Here is a 6,376-nt window from a genome sequence, read left to right as displayed (position 1 = left end):
AGCTTAGTTGGTATTGGACCTAACATACTGGACATGTTGTGGCTTTTGATTTTATGATAAGATTTGTTAGCTCTTCGTGACCTATGACCAGGATTGAAGTTGCTCGTGAGGAAAGTTATGAGACACTGTTTTCTGAGGTGCTGTGACAGTTGATTGCATAATTCCAATTTTATTTCTGATTATTTCAATTTTATCAGTAAAGAAATCCAAACAGAAACACATAAAAAAAGATTTTGTAATGAATGCTTGCCAAATAAGAGCGATCTCTAACGAGTTGGGCTCAGGTGCATTCAGTAAGGCAGAAAATCAGATCTAGATTGGGTTTTGTGATAATAACATGGGAAATTGTGCAATAAAAGTAACTTAACTTACACACATTTACACCAGCACGTATAATCTATGTTAAGTAAAACTGAGCTGACAGGTCTAAAGATGCAAAACTAATACTGAACTTCTACCTTATCTCCAGAAGTTGTTGGCTTGTTATTCGTTTGACATTCGGTTTCTCCTACCCACACTTTCTGGAGCCGACAATTTTACAATGATATCATCAGATGCATCATGATGGCGCCGTGGATGGCCGCCTCGGTGTGGAGCGCTTCTATTGTTTTGCTGTTTTTGTTTGTTTGTCCTGTGTTTAGTAATCTTTTTTCAGTCAGTTTTACCAGAGACGAACTGCTGAACATTCGACAGCATACACCAGTAAATCTTTTCCCGGATTTTGAATATTCAGACGATTTGTTTGACATTTTAGTCGGAGGCGTGGCTGTGTTGTTTAAACATGCTATGAGACACAGACGAGGGAGACGAGCATGCGCGCTGGTCAAACTCCATTGGCGGGGCTTTCGAATAACGTTGCTGAGCATTCATCTTGCGAATCTCCGCTCTCTTCCTAACAAAATGGATGAACTACATCTCCTCACCCACACAAACAAGGACTTTTCAAACTCTGCTGCCTTGTGCTTCACAGAAACCTGGCTGAGTGAAGCCATTCCAGACAGCGTGTTACATCTGCCAGGCTTTCAGCTGTTCAGAGCGGATCGCATCATGGAGTTAACGGGGAAAACGAGAGGTGGTGGAACATGCTTTTACATCAATTAAAGTTGGTATACAGATGTAACAACATTAAAGAAGATGTGCTGTCCTAATTTGGAAGTGCTCTTTATTAAATGTAAGCCTTTCTACTCACCGCGGGAGTTTTCCTCGTTTATTCTGGTGAGTGTGTATATCGCGCCAAGCACGTGTTTGAACACAGCGCTGCAACAGCTGGCTGATCAAATCACAGACACGGAACAACAGTACCCAAACTCAGTTATTATTATTCTTGGGGATTTTAACAAATATCTGCTGCACAAATACAGACAGCACATTACATGCCCAACCAGAGACAGAAAAATACTGGATCATTGTTACACAACAATAAAGGATGCATATTGCTCTGTTCCTAGAGCAGCTTTGGGACTCTCTGATCACTGTCTGGTTCATCTTCTTCCAACCTACAGACAGAAATTAAAATCTGCAAAACCTGTATTAAGGACTGTAAAGAGATGGACCAACGAAGCAGAGCTGGACAAGCCTGCTTTGACTGCACTGATTGGAGTGTTTTTGAGGCTGCAGACACCAATCTGGACGAGCTCGCAGATACTATTACATCATATATCAGTTTTTGTGAGGATATGTGCATTCCTACTAGGACTTATTTAGCATTTAACAATGACAAACCATGGTTTACAGCAAAACTCAGGCAGCTTCGTCAGGCCAAAGAGGATGCTTACAGAGTTGGGGATAAAGTCTTGTACAATCAGGCCAGGAACACACTGAATAAGGGAATCAGAGTGGCTAAAAGAAGATACTCTGAGAAGCTGAAAAACAAGTTTTCAGCTAACGACCCTGCATCAGTGTGGAGTGGCATGAAACAACTTATGAATTACAGGACTCCTGCCCCCAACACTGTGGTGGACCAACAACTGGCTGACGACCTGAATGTGTTCTACTGTAGATTTGAAAGGCCCAATCTCACACCCCACACCCACTCTGACCTTCACTTCATACAAACACCAACACCTCCTGCAACCCCCCTCCTCCCCCCTCCTGCTACTCAACCTGCACTTAAGGTCTGTGAAGATGATGTGAGCCGCGTCTTTCGACAACAAAGGATAAGGAAAGCACAGGGCCCAGATGGCGTTTCACCTGCATGTCTTAGATCCTGTTCTAACCAGCTGGCCCCCATCTTCACACAGATCTTCAATAGATCACTGGAGCAGTGTGAAGTCCCATACTGCTTCAAACGTTCCACTATCATCCCCATCCCAAAGTAACCAATAATCACAGGACTTAATGACTACAGACCTGTCGTCCTGACGTCTGTGGTCATGAAATCATTTGAGAGACTGGTGTTGGCCTACCTGAAGAACACCACTGGACCCTTTCTAGATCCCCTTCAATTTGCTTATCGAGCAAACAGGTCTGTGGATGATGCAGTCAACATGGGATTACATCATATCCTGCAACATCTGGACAGACCAGGGACATATGCAAGGATCCTTTTTGTGGACTTCAGTTCGGCTTTCAACACCAGCATCCCAGTTATTCTCTGGAATAAATTACACCAACTCTCTGTTCCCATGTCTATCTGTCAGTGGATCACCAGCTTTCTGACGGACAGGCAGCAGCTTGTGAGACAGGGGAAACTCACTTCCAGCACCTGTACAATCAGCACTGGTGCCCCCCAGGGATATGTGCTCTCCCCATTACTCTTCTCCCTCTACACCAATGACTGCATTGCCAAGGACCCCTCTGTCAAGCTCCTGAAGTTTGCAGATGACACCACTGTCATCTGCCTCATCCGAGATGACGATGAGTCAGCATACAGAAGAGAGGATAAACAGCTGGCTGTCTGGTGCAGTCAAAACAACCTTGAGCTGAACACACTCAAAACGGTGGAGATGATTGTGGACTTTAGGAGGAACACACCAACATTGACCCCCCTCACCATTCTAAACAGCACTGTGGCAGCAGTGGAGTCATTCAGGTTCCTGGGCACTACCATCTCACAGGACCTGAAGTGGGAGACCCACATTGACTCCACTGTGAAAAAGGCTCAGCAGAGGTTGTACTTCCTTCGCCAGCTGAGGAAATTCAACCTACCACAGGTGCTGCTGATACAGTTCTACTCAGCAGTCATTGAGTCTGTCCTCTGCACTTCAATAACTGTCTGGTTTGGTTCAGCTACGAAATCAGACATCAGAAGACTAAAAGGAAAGTTCGGACTGCTGAGAGGATTATTGGTTGCCCCCTGTCCCCCCTTCAAGAACTATACACTTCCAGAGTGAGGAAAAAGGCTGGAAAAATCACTCTGGACCCCACTCACCCTGCCCATTACCTTTTTGAACTGTTGCCTTCTGGTCGATGCTTCAGAGCTCTGAGCACCAGAACCGTTAGGCACAGGAACAGTTTTTCCCTCAGGCTATCCATCTCATGAACATTTAAATTGCCCCATTGAGCAATAACTATGTGCAATACACAGTTTAGTCTTCATATATTTATCCAACACATCCAACCTCTTCTGCCATTTCATTCCTCTGAAAAAAAAAAAAAAATTGCACTGTACATAACAGATTTGTATTTACACTGTACATAACAGATTGTGTTAGATTTGCACTACCCATGTGTATATGTGTATGTATGTATGTATGTGTGTGTCTGTATGTATGTGTATAATTAATTTTTTATTTTATTTTTTATTATTATCTATGTCTTGCTGCTGTTTTTGTATTGTTTTTGTATTGTTGTACACTGGAAGCTCCTGTCACCAAGACAAATTCCTTGTTTGTGTAAGCATACTTGGCAATAAAGCTCATTCTGATTCTGATTCTGATTAACATAATTAGGTTAAATATATGACTATATTATACAGGCATAAAACATTGAACTCAAACGGTCAACGCTTGTTGTAGCTGGATAATTATGCCTAAAAATGCTCCGCTGGGCTTTCATTAACTAGCGCTTGTAAGGGACCATCTGAAAATTCCACCCACAGCACTAAAATGTTGGCGGTGTCCAAGTATTTATTCATTAATTATTTCAATTAAAGTGCAAGTTGTGCATACAATTTACAATCTTTAGAATGTGTAAAAAAAAAAAATTAATAAATGCTTAAGACAGAACATGCAAGGCAGTTGCACTGAACATTGTGACATTTTAGCACAGTATGTGGACTTTTCAGACGATCTCTTATGAACCATAAGTGAATATTTAATCAATATTGAACTTAAATTAAACTTTACCCTGCTAAATATTATTATGCAATCATAATGCATCAACGTTTTGTTTAAATATAATTTGTTTATGGGATAAAAATCCCCTCAAATGTATTGCGGTCACGGATCCAAAAATAATAAGCGTGAATCAAAATAATAAGTATAACTCAAAAAATAATAAGAGCAGATCAAAAATAATAAGCGCAAAAATAAATAAAAAGCGCAGATCAAAATAATAAGCGCAGATAAAAAAATAACAAGCATGAATATATGAAAATATATAAACACATTTAAAATATGCTGCAAAAAACAACAGAAAAATTAAAGCAAAGTCATCAGAATTGCAAACAAAATCATGTTTTCCTTTGTTATATTACTGTTTTTTGTGCTTTCTGACAATTTTGCTCATATTTTCACTTTTTTTTTTTGTTTGTTTGTTTGTTTGTTTGTTTGTACGCTTACGCTGTATTTTTCTTTGCTTTTGTTTCCAAGTCTTGGGCTTGGTTTTCCAAAACTTGCGAGTAGAGTTTCATGTAAATCAGGGGGCGTTTTGTGTCCCTATTGGTCCACTAGTTCTTGATCGACAGCTCCTCCTCTAGCCAATCATTCGAAGAGGGGAGGTGACGTCACTCCAATGCAACTCCGACGGCTGCTGCTCAATATTATTTAGTTGTGTTTGTTAGAAACGCTGCTTGTTGTCCGAGAAGGCCATTATCCTAGTCTGTTAACACATGTATCGAGTCAGCTGAATATAGTTAGCTGAGTCTTTAGTTTAGGCATTATTTAAGACTTCCTTGTTTGTAGGTTATTGGCTGCATATCTTAAAAAAAACAAGCTTGGGTGTTTGAAAAAGATTGGATTGGGTTGGGTTGGGTTGGGATCAAGTTGGGTTCTGAACTCACGACTACATTGGTACATCTAATAAAAACATGCATCAAACATCCACACCAACCCAGCCATTTTTTTTTTTTTTTTTTTTTAGAAATGCAGCCAATAACCTACACACAAGGAAGTCTTAAATAATGCCTAAACTAAAGACTCTGCTAACTAAATTCAGCTGACTCGATACGTGTTAGACTAGGATAATGGCCTACTCGGACAACACATTGTTTCCTAGAGCTGGCAGAAAATACTCAAAACAGACACAAGCAGCGTTTCTATCAACCACAACTAAATAATATTGAGCAGCAGCCGTTGGAGTTGCATTGGAGTGACCTCCCCTCTTCGAACGACGCAAAACGCCCCCTGATTTACATGAAACTCTACTCACAAGTTTTGGAAAACCAAGCGCAGAACTTGGAAACAAAAGCAAAGAAAAATACAGCGTAAGCGTACAAAAAAAAAAAAAAAAACAATTTTAAATATGAGAAAATTGTCAGTAATAAAATATTATATAACCAAGGAAAATATGATTTTGTTTGCAATTCTGATGACTTTGCTTACATTTTTCTTTCTTTCTTTTTTTCAGCATATTTTAAATGTTTATATATTTTTTATTCATGCTTGTTATTTTTATTCATGCTTATTATTTTTGGATCTGTGACCGCAATACATTTGATGTGATTTTGATCCCATACATATCATGTTTATTCATTAAAAGAAAATATCAAAATGATTAAAAATACTGACTCCTTTATGGATATTAAAATAATACAGGCTTTTATTGGACGTTCTTCTTGTACACACAGCAGGCACTGTATTAAGCAGCACATAAACATTTTAAATGAATAATGTTTCTGATTATATTGTGTAAAATTCAAGCATCTGTCTATCTGAATCACATTTTGTCTGCAAACATCGCGTAATCTTCTGTGACTGATATAGGTTCAGCAGATGAAGGGAAGAGCAAAGTGTCCGACTTAACTTTTCAACTCCTCCCCCTGACTGCAACAGGCAAATCTCGCCGATCGGTAAATCGAGATGCAGTTCAAGTTGAACACACCTATTTATGAATTACACATGTCGTTGTAGGTGTTAAGGTCACTATTCAATGTTTGATTAATTCTATGCAAATTATCAAGTTTTTTAGCTCGCCATCGGCCAAAATATGGACGCCTGTACACAAAATTTTGTGATTAGACGCAATTACGCGTACATACTCTATGTCGTCTGTACAC

This window comes from Myxocyprinus asiaticus, chromosome 29 (assembly GCF_019703515.2).
Source record: "Myxocyprinus asiaticus isolate MX2 ecotype Aquarium Trade chromosome 29, UBuf_Myxa_2, whole genome shotgun sequence".
Classification (NCBI taxonomy): Eukaryota; Metazoa; Chordata; class Actinopteri; order Cypriniformes; family Catostomidae; genus Myxocyprinus; species Myxocyprinus asiaticus.
Note: the sequence above shows the minus strand (reverse complement) of the source record.